Source organism: Dioscorea cayenensis, chromosome 9 (genome assembly GCF_009730915.1).
Source record: "Dioscorea cayenensis subsp. rotundata cultivar TDr96_F1 chromosome 9, TDr96_F1_v2_PseudoChromosome.rev07_lg8_w22 25.fasta, whole genome shotgun sequence".
NCBI lineage: Eukaryota > Viridiplantae > Streptophyta > Magnoliopsida > Dioscoreales > Dioscoreaceae > Dioscorea > Dioscorea cayenensis.
In genome coordinates, this window is record NC_052479.1 from 25,668,734 (window position 1) to 25,680,255 (window position 11,522).

Genomic DNA, 11,522 nt, shown 5'->3' on the forward strand with positions numbered 1-11,522 from the left:
TCTCAGTCCCATTTGGTATTGCAAATTCTTGTTTATTAATTTTCTATCCATTTTAAAAGCACAAACATGCTTGAAAATTTTGTTTTATGTTTTAACTTTTTTAAAAGATAAATCACAACAATATTATGAAAAAGAAAAAAAATACAAGCCTTATGAGATTTTCGCGGATAAGTACATGTAATTATTTTATTTGTTATAAAAATAAAATCCAAAAAATAGTTTTGGTTTTTTTTAAAAAAAAAATACCAAATGAGTCTTTAAATAGTATGGGTGCTTATAAAAATGTTTATCCATGTTATATCTATTTTATTATGTAAAAATATGACATTATATGTTAATTTATCATGTTATCTACATAATATGGAAGAGATAGCACTTAAAAGATATTTCATTCGTTGTTGTAATATATAATACAAAATTTAAGTCTATTTTATACACAAATATTTTAATTATATTTGAAAAATGCGATCAAAGAGGATATTTATAAATTACTGACAATAATGAATTGTAAGTTAATAATATACAATCAAATCTCATAAAATCACAAAAAAATCAACTAAAATTATGGGAAAGGCCATCATAATAACAAAATGAATTATAATTATTAAGTTAGTGGATAAGCATAGGATAAATTTATAATTCAACTGATGTTGATATTGCTAAAGGCACCATCTAACTCAGTGACTCACCAATATCAAAATAACTTGTGTACGATACAAGGCCTTTTATTTATACATCACAAAATACAGTTATCATGTGTTTGATCTTCGAAATATTTCAACTCTTTTTTTATACCCTCACAAACTTCAAAAGTTTGCTTCTATACTACTCCCAGCAAATAAGTTAACTATTTAAATATAAAATTTAATAAATTATTAATTTTTAATAAAATAGATAAGACAGGCACTCCAACTAATGTTGTGATTGAAGATTGATCACTCAATCAGTCATTTTTAACAATAAAAAAGAGTTATAATATTTTTGCAAAATAGATTTACAGAAAATGTTTCCTAAATGACGTGGATATAAACTTTTAAAAAAAATTTAATTTTCCTTTATTGTTTGAACCCTAAATCTAAATCATAATAGTAAACGAGAAGCCAAATCTCCTTCTCTAAACTCTAAATTATAAATTGTAAACCCCATGTTCAGGGTTTTAGATTTAGAGTTTAGGGTTTAATATTTAGGGTTTACTTTTTAAAATTTAGAGTATTAAGTATTTTGATTTAAGATTTTAGAGGTTGAGATAGGGGTTTATAATATTTTATAATTTTTTAAATTTAGGAATATATTTATATGGTTTGAATATGAAGTTTATAGAAAAAATGATATAGATAATAACGTTAATGCCAAGTTGGCATCATTCCAAGCTATTTGGGAAATTTATTTGATAAATTTAATATGTAAATATAGCATTATTATCTCATGAAAAGATTACAAAATTTCTAATACGAAAAAAATTAAACTATCAAAAATATTTACATCAATATCATCTAAAGGTTTTTGTTTTTGTTTTTATATATATATATATTATTTTTTCTTAGGTTATTGTCACGTGTCTACATCAATTAAAGCCAAATCAACATTTTTTAATCTTATATTTACCTTAAAAAAACTCCAAATTTTATTTTAAGAGTCTGACAATCACCAAGCAACCTCGTAACAAACACACAAGCCTGTATATCTATAAATTGACATATAGGGCCAGGGTACCATGCATCACAAGCACTGAACACTTGTATAATGGCTGCAAGCTATAGTTACTTCTCACTGATCACTGACTTCATAGCTTACGCTTTCTTATATTTCATCCTTTTCTACTTTGTTAAGAGACTTCATGTTGGGATGAACCAATTGCAAGCACCGAGGCTTCCTCCAGGGCCCAAGGGATGGCCGGTGGTGGGGGCCCTGCCACTTCTGGGGAGCATGCCTCACGGTCGCGCTGGCCCGCATGGCGAAGCCCTACGGGCCGGTGATGTACCTAGGAGTAGTTGGTGTGGTGGTTGCTTCCACCCCGGATGCTGCCAAAGTGTTTCTCAAGATTTGATGTAAATTTTTCCAACAGACCTATTGGTTCTGGTCCTACTAACCTTGCTTATGGAGGTCAGGATCTTGTATTTGCTGAATATGGACCAAGCTATTACTATTTAGTGATCATTCATGATAAATGAGTCGTTAAAGTATAACACACATAATAATACGGTGTGTTTAATTAACACATGCTAATCATTTGGCAGGTGGAAGTTGTTGCGCAAGCTTTGTAATTTGCACATGCTTGGGACTAAAGCACTTGAGAACTGGGCGCACATACGACACAATGAAATGGGACACACTATTGGCACTATGCTAGAAATGAGCTCAAATGGGAAGCCCGTGATGCTTGCTGAATTGCTCAGGTATGCCATCGCCAACATGAACGGAGAAGTAATGCTGGGAGAAAGGGTTTTTGTGGAGACGGGAACCAAGGCAGAGGAGTTTAAGGCATGGTGGTGGATCTTATGACGTTGGCCGGGGTGGTGAACTTTGGGGATTACTTGCCGATGTTGGCATGGATGGATTTGCAAGGGATTGAAGGAAGAATGAAGAAGTTGCAAAAGAAGTTCGATGTGATGTTGACAAGGATGATCAAGAAGCATACAGATACAGCTCAAAATAGGAAGGGGAAGCCGGACTTGTTGGATGTTATAATGGCTAATAGGGACAACTCTGTCACTGAAAGGCTCTCCGATGATAGTGTCAAGGCTGTTCTATTGGTATGAATCTCAGGGGGTGTCACAAACCGAGTTGAGCTCAAACACCCCCCGGTTTAAGCTCAAGCCCGGCTCGATTGAGTGATTCTCGGGTTCAAGTTTGAGCTCCGGCTTCGCTTGACTGAATTGCTTTCAGACTCGAGCTTCAACTTGATCAGTATAAAATAAAGTTACATATACAAATATGATATAGTAAATGAAGTGCTTTCAAGCTCAAACACCCCCTTGTTTGAGCTCGAAAGCTGAATAATTAAGCTCAGCGGTCCGATTTTTCAACACATCAAACACAAAACTGTGTTACAATAGTTTGAATCATTAACACCCCTAGGTATCATACGTTTTTTAATTTCAATATTCACAATTATTTATTTAGTCATTTATCTATTAGAAATGACAGTTTATTTTAAATGGTTCCTTTTCAATCTCTTTTTTTATTAGCAACAACAGTTTATGTTAGATTGTTCCTTCTAATCTTCTTGCATGATGGATGAGCAATATAAAACAATTTAGTTGATTTTTAACTTTATTTATATATAATTTTAGAAGAGCAGACACATAATAATGTTTGAAGTATACATGCTCACGAATCTATCTAAAATCATATTAATCTTAACATATATTTAAACAAAACATAAAATTCAATGAAATTTTTATATAAATAAAAATCATAAAAAAATTACATGCAAGCAATAATTAAAAGAAAATTTATTTTATTATTATTAATTTCTACTTCTTGCATATAAATTATAGGATTTATTCAATGCGGGCACGAACACATCATCAAGCGCCATAATAAAATGAAGAAGGATTTTGAATTTTTGACTTGTTTCTCATTGATCATTTGCCATCAATATATATACAACAGATTTACATTGAAAGGCTGAAAGTTAGGAAGAAAGAAAGGCTGAAAGTTAGGAAGAAAAATTACAGGATGTAATCTCGGAAAGTTGATAATGTTGGCTAAAAAATAAAAGGAAACAAAAATAGGAAAAATTAATTTATGTTACAAAATCCATATGAATCACATTGAATGGCTGAAAGTTAGGAAGAAAGAAAGGCTGAAAGTTAGGAAGAAAAATTACAGGATGTAATCTAGGAAAGTTGATAACGTTGGCTAAAAATAAAAGGAAACAAAAATAGGAAAAATTAATTTATGTTACAAAAATCCATATGAATCGTTTAACACCCCCTCTCAAGTTGGAGTGGGATTGGAAATATCGATCACGCCCAACTTGGGAAGGAAAACTGATCGATGTTATCACCACGAGAGTGGTTTGGTGAATATGTTTGCAAGTTGATCGAAGGAGCGTATGTAAGAGGGAGAGATGAGGCAGGAGAGTATTTTTTCATGAACGAAGTGGCAATCTATTTCAATGTGTTTGGTACGTTCATGAAAAACTGGATTATGAGCGATGTGAAGAGCAGCCTGGTTGTCACAATATACTGGAATCGACGTGCGGGGTGGAAAACCGAGATCAAGTAGGAGTGCATGAAGCCACTGGAGTTCAGATGTAAGAGCGGCAAGCGAACGATATTCAGCTTCCTGAGAGGATCGAGAGATGGTTGGTTGCTTTTTTGTTTTCCATGAGATGGGATAAGAGCCAAGCATAGTTAGGTAACCAGTGGTAGAACGTCGCGTAATAGGACATCTTACCCAATCTAAGTCGGAGAAACCCACGAGTTGTAAGGAACTCGTGGCAGGGAGGAAAATACCCTTGGCAACTTAACCTTTTAGATAACGTAGGACTTTGTGAGCCGCGTCCAGATGTGATGAGTGGGGATTTTGCATGAATTGACTAAGTGTGTTCACTGCAAATTGGATATCCGGACGAGTGACCGTTAAATACAGGAGACGACCAATTAAGCGGCGATAAATGGCCGGATTAGGTAAGGGAGTGCCACTATTATTATGGAGGTTGAGGTTTTGATCCATTGGGAAAGAGGAAGGACGACAACCTAGCATACCAGAGTCAGTAAGGATGTCGAGGATATATTTCCATTGACAGAGGAATAGGCCAGTTTTGGAGAGAGAAACCTCAATGCCGAGAAAATAATGAAGGCTACCAAGGTCTTTGATTGAGAAAGAACGAGCGAGAAAAAGTTTAGTTGTGGTAATTAGAGAGTCGTCATTTCCAGTAACGATGATATCGTCAACATAAATTGTTTTGATTTTGATTTAAGTGTCTTTCAATGAGACATTACTTAAATTGAATGATATAGCATTGATTAAGTAAATTCCTTTGATCTAACATGAGAGCCTTTAAAACTCGTCGTAATAAAGTCATTACTAAGATGATAAATTTGTTCTTACAAATAAAAGAGTATTTGCCGCGGTATTACAAACTCTTACAAAAGATATTATGTAAGATAGATGAGCATTTGTGTTCATGTCACACTTTAGACTTGGCCTGACCAAATCCGACAAGAGGGTAAACAATTGGATACCCACAAAGCGAAGACCCAATATGCGTGCAAGACCTCAGAACTTGTCTAAAACTAGATTAAACTATCAAAAAAAATTCCAAATTACAAATTTTAAATATAAGAAAATAATAGAGTTTGGAATAAAAAAGGTTTCCAAAAAAAACACAAAAACACAAAAACAAATTTGAAGGTCTGCAATGAATATCGAGAATAACAACTTGTTCTAGCTTGAAGGTATGCTTGTACTAGACAATCACCACTTAGTTACCTCATAGGGGACTCAAGTGTATGCGCCGATCAAGTAGTAGTAGTGTGCAAAAAGGCAGGGTATCAATTCACTGGAAGGATTGAGAGTACTAGTACTAGTTCATAGCCCAAAAATTAACTTAAATGAAAGTAGTGATGTATGTGAACAAAGTCAAAAAGCGTTAGCAAAGAAATAAAAGAAATCGAGAAATCAAGGGAAGAAGGGATGCTCGGGCATAGTATCCTTCTAGGGTTTGTTAAATTAAAAAAAAAAGGCTGTAAAAGCATGCAATTTTATTTGAACCAAGAAATTTCCTCAACTATACTAAATCCCTCATGCAAGAGTGGATAGTAACTAATTCAATATAGAATTGATACACTTACCCCATAATCACTTTGCACTCTATGAAATATCACTGTGGATTAACAAAATTTTTTAAAATAGATAATCCTTCTTGCGAGGAGATTACCCCTAATCCTATACGGAATAAAGATATGATTTCTCCTAAAATCTATTCCCTACGATTGCAAAGAGCATAGAAAATAACTTGTTAATCCACTAGGGAGAGAGAGGAGAACTCTTAACTCCAAAGTACCACATTGCTTGGCTTACTCAAGACCCCTCTAATTGCGGCATGTCTATGTTAGGTGGGTATTTATACTCATCACAAAGCACATTGAGTATGAAAACTAGAGCTTTCACCATAATATCAATCAAGCAATACAAATAGATAATTATATTAAAATAACATGGATTACAATTAAGAAACTGATTATTACTTGAACATGCATATTTTATACATCATTTGCACTACATTTCACATGAAATCTTATGTGTTTAGTACAAACTAGTATGAAATTGCATTATTTTGTTCACCATGGGCTTTAAATGTGTTTCAGGGCCAAAGAAGCAACTCCAAGTTCCGGCGGCCAACCAATCGCACCAGCTTTGATGCATTTTCATCGTCATTTGGCATTCGGCGATTTTCCACTAAGTTATTGAAGTCTTGAAGCAAAGTTTTTTTAAGATTCACAAATCACAATCTCTCTTTTGAAGTATTGAATTAAATATAAAGTTTGAATCTTGATGTATTGAAATTATCAAAAGATAATTCTGAGACTTTCGTGAATTGTGTGTTTGTGAATCAGTAAATGAATTTGTTTGTCTATAAATGATTCATCTATGAATGAATTTGTTTCATTGTTTGTATAATTGTATATGAGACATTGAGACAAGGCATTTATTGTTTGTTTTACCAAGGACAAGATGATTCAGATTATGAGATATATTTAATGGATTTTTTACCCATTTCAACACACAAATCTAACATCTCTATTTATCCCTCTTATAAGTCAATGGAAATTAATGAATGTTTTCATTGGAATTTGGCGCATTTTATTTTGACAATATTAGTTAATTATGATTGAGTGATTTTGCCCATTTAATATTAATGAAGTTCAAAAGGTATTTATTCAGTTATTCTAATTAGTCTAATTCACATTCATTTCATATCACATTGAATGCCAATTTCTTTCTTTGCATTATTTATTATTGTCCATCATTTGTATGAACAAATATAAAGTAGCAGAACATGAATGATAAAAAAGGCTTTATTTCTGATAATGAGATTTTAATTTAATAATTTAGATAGTAAGCTATTGATAAGTGTTTGTGCGATAAGAATACGAAGTGTTCTTTCCTTGCGTTGAGCATTATTTTTCTCGGGTTTTAATGCTAATATGTGTGTATTTATGTTACTTTCATCCAGGTAGGGTTGTGAGGCCGAATATGAAAGAAAAAAGCCAATGTAGGTCGTAAATGCACCAATTTGGAGGAAATCTTGCTAAGGTTCAAACGCAAAGACATAGGTCGGGTTTGCGATGTGGGAATGTGTGCCAACCTCCTCGTATTCAAGCTAGTAAAACTATTTGGAGGGGCACAAGGGCAGTCACATTCAAGCATTCCGACTTGTGCATATAGAACAAGACTTCCACCAACATGTCCGTTATTGAAGAAGCAAAGCGATCCATGACATATATGTGTGCCTGTTTGTGTTACCTCGATAAAAACATGGATTCGGGAGTATTTCTGGACGGTACTGTAGTAGGATACTGTAGCAAGAATACTATACCAGCACTGTTCACAGCCGCCCGAGAAAGCAGGAAAGCAGAGAATCCACACAGGCGTGTGGAAATTCCACACTCCCGTGTGAAAAATCCACAGGGGCGCTCACACGGGCATGTGGATTCCCGATTCCAGCCCTTTAAAAGCCGATTTCAGCCCCAATTTCAGTATTCTTTTCTCCATCTTTTCCCCAACTTCAGAGAGGACTACGGTTAGGGTTTTGAGAGGTATTGGCTAGAGCTTTGGAGAGGTTCTACGTCTCTGACATCGCCCGCCGTTTGGAAAAAGGTTAGTCGGAGAGCTTTCATCGGTACCGATCCAGCAAGGTGTATCCTAGGCCGAACAAAGGGACCCTTCCGACGAGTAGATGACTCTCCACAAGATCATCACCACGACTAACGAGGGGGTTTTCTGTGGATGCTTTGTTTTTACATTCGATTTCATTGATTGTATCTAGCTCCATGGAGAGCTAAACCCCTAGTGGGTACTTGGGTATTTATGAACACTAGGATGTATTCGTTTTATTGAATCTCTTTATTATTCTTTCAATTAATTGATGTTTGTTGTGAGTTCCAATCTTGTATGCTTGATTATATGAATACTCCTCTAGAGTGACACTAGCGTTGAGGGTTATTCTTGGTAACTCTTGCGAGTGAGTTACACACCATGAGAGTTAGACAAAGTTAGATTGGAGAGGGTTGAGAAGGTGAGTCGAGAGATAGCTGAGCATCCCCTTTCCCCTCCAGTATGATCTATCCTACCTCCACATTCCAAGAGTTCTTTGCGGCCATAGTAGAGTGAATGAGCTAAGGGATGACCTTCCGCTGGGGCTTAGTTGCGAGTGCAACGGAGTGAAGTGTTGAAGTGATTTTATCATCTAGGGCTTAATTGTGGTTAGAGATCTTTCACCTGGACCAAAGGGTTAGGTTTATACATAGGAATAGGGTTTATCATTTGGAATCCCTAGAGCTCATTGCAATCCTATACGAATTCGAGGTGTTGAGATTATTTGATTTCTCCTCCGGGACATGTATAGAGTTAGGCATCATTGACCTTAGATTTGGGACTATGTAATTAAGGATTTCCACAACTCACTATTGCATTAATTAGGAAGCATAATAGAGGTTTCTTGTACTTGAAACGATTATCCTAGGTGGAACAATATCTGAGTACCCCATCTTTATCGATTGCCTTACCTTCTTCTGTACTTGTGCTCTCTTTCTTGTTGTTTTTACTTTTGAGAATTGAATCTTGTCACACATACCACTATTCATCTTCCACATTAGTTAAGAAACAACTTAAATGTCTTTATTTCCTACTCTCTGTGGATATGATACCCACTCATCTGGGATTATTACTTCGACACCCGTGCACTTGCGGTGTACATGCATATTCGGACGTGTCAAGTTTTTGGCGCCGTTGCCGGAGAGTAGGCGTCTAGAGATACTTTGCACTTTGTTTTTCTTAGCTATTCATTTATTCATTCTATTTCATATTTTCTTATTCTATCATCAAACTAATTTTATTTCCTTTCTTTTGGTGCAGCTCCAGGTTATGACCCGAGGGACTCCTCCATACTGATTGAAGGAGATCCCAAGCTCAAACATACACTTAGAAGAAAAGGGAAAGAACCTGTGCAAGAACAGTCTAATATAGCTGATTTGGAAGTAGAAGAATCTGAAAACATGGCTAAACAGAATAAGCAGCAGCGGACATTATCTGATTATGCCAAACCTTCAGTATTGGGGACACAATCGAGCATTATTCGTCCCCCGATTACTGCTCAGAACTTCGAGCTAAAGCCGGCATTCATCCATATGTTGTAGCAATCCGCGCAGTTCAATGGTTTGGCCAATGAGGATCCAAATAGTCATATAGAGAACTTTCTCGAGGTGTGTGATATGCTGATGATAAATGGGGTAATGGATAATGCCATCAAGTTAAGAGCCTTCCCATTTTTCTTGAAAGGGAGAGCGAAGCAGTGGCTACACTCATTACCTAGAGCATCAATTACCATATGGGAGGAGATGGTAAAAGCTTTTATTGGCAAGTATTTCCCTCCCAGAAAATCTGCAAAGCTTAGGAATGAAATCTCATCCTTTCTACAATCATTAAAGGGGGTAACGGATGATGGCATCAAGTTGAGAGCCTTCCCATTTTCCTTAAAGGAGAGAGCGAAGCAGTATCTACACTCATTACCTAGAGCATCGATTACCACATGGGAGGAGATGGTAGATGCTTTTCTGGCCCGTTATTTCCCTCCTGGAAAATCTGCAAAGCTTAGGAATGAGATCTCATCCTTTGTACAGTTAGAATTGGAGTCTCTATTTGAGACATGGGAAAGGTTCAAGGAGCTCCTGAGAAAGTACCCGCAACACGGCCTCTCGAAGTGGATGATTGTTCAGACCTTTTACAATGGGTTGAATCCGAATACAAGGCAACTCTTGGATGCGGCAGCAAGAGGTACCTTAGGTAGCAAGACTCCCGGTGAGGCCTGTCAATTAATTGAAGAAATGGGGTTAAACCGCTACCAATGGAATGCTAGGGAGAAGAAAAAGGTGGCCGGTCTCCATGAGATAGATGCAGTGACTTCATTGGCAGCTCAAGTGGAATCATTGAGTAAGAAGTTAGATCTTCTAACTTTGAACAGAGTAGCGGCCGTGATTACTTGCAGTGAGTGTGGTGGAGGACATGCTCCCTCCGATTACCCGATATCTATTGGTGATGCATCTTCGGTTGAGAACGTCGATTTTGTAGGTAATAGCATGAGTACTCAAGGGAACCCATAGAGCAATACCTACAATACTTGTTGGAAGAATCATCCCAATTTCTCGTGGAGCAACCAAGGTTCACAAAAGGCCATGGGGCCACAGGGTTTCCAACAACAAGGCCCAAATGTGGAAAACAGAGTTTCTGGTTTGGAGACCCGAATGACCGACTTGGAGAAGGCCTTAACTAGTTTTGTGCAATCGTTACAAGGTTTGAATCAGTTGAGGCTACACTTCGCAACCATACCGCCTCCTTATATAATCATGAAAATCAAGTGGGGTATATTGCGAAGTCCTTATCGGAAAGGCAACATGGATGTTTGCCGAGCAATACCGGGACCAACCCTAGAGAGCATGTGAAGGCGATCACTTTGAGAAGTGGTCGTCAGGTCGACGGTAGGCTTCCGAGTGAGAAGCCAAATGAACACGCACCCGAGGTTATAGAGGTTGAAGAGAGAACAAGCAAAGAGAAGGAGGTGGTACCTCTACCTTTCAAGCCAAGGATCCCTTATCCCTCTAGATTGAAGAATGACCAAGGGGATGAATAGTACAAGAAGTTCCTGAGTTTGTTCAAGCAACTCCACATGAATATTCCTTTTGTTGAGGCATTGGCCCAAATGCCTAACTATGCCAAATCCTTGAAGGACTTGTTGACCAACAAGAGGAAGTTGGAGGAGAGTGCTTCAGTGATCTTAGATGCGTCTTGCTCCGCGGTCTTGCAAAAGAACATGCCAAACAAGAAGAAAGACCCGGGAAGCTTCATTATTCTGTGTAATATCGGCAATCTAGGTGAAGAAATGGCATTGGCGGATTCAGGAGCTAGCATCAACATCATGCCATACACCTTCTTTCAAAATCTAGGCTTGGGCGAGCCTTGACCTACTCTGATGACTTTGCAACTAGCGGACCGAACGGTGAGACATTCGAGAGGCATTATTGAGGATGTGATTGTCAAGGTGGACAAGTACATTTTTCCGGTTGACTTCGTAGTGTTAGACGTCGATGAGGATGCGGATATACCCTTAATACTTGGGAGGGCATTGATTGACATGGATGGCGGAGAGCTAACTTTGAGAGTTGGAGATGACAAGCTCACATACCGCCTTATTGAAGCTATGCGGCATTCTCTTGATTTTGATGATACTTTGTAATTTCTAGATGCTACTGATGAGATTGTTGATCAATAAATACAGGAAATGTTCAATCCAG

The 11,522-nt window shown here is 37.0% G+C and overlaps 1 non-coding gene across 1 annotated transcript; it reads right to left on the reverse strand.

Moving 5' to 3' along the window:
• Positions 1 to 9,821: 9,821 nt before the first annotated feature.
• Positions 9,822 to 9,928, reverse strand: LOC120269745. Its single transcript, XR_005539383.1, has one exon. It is a non-coding gene; the product is annotated as a small nucleolar RNA R71 (small nucleolar RNA).
• Positions 9,929 to 11,522: the final 1,594 nt, after the last annotated feature.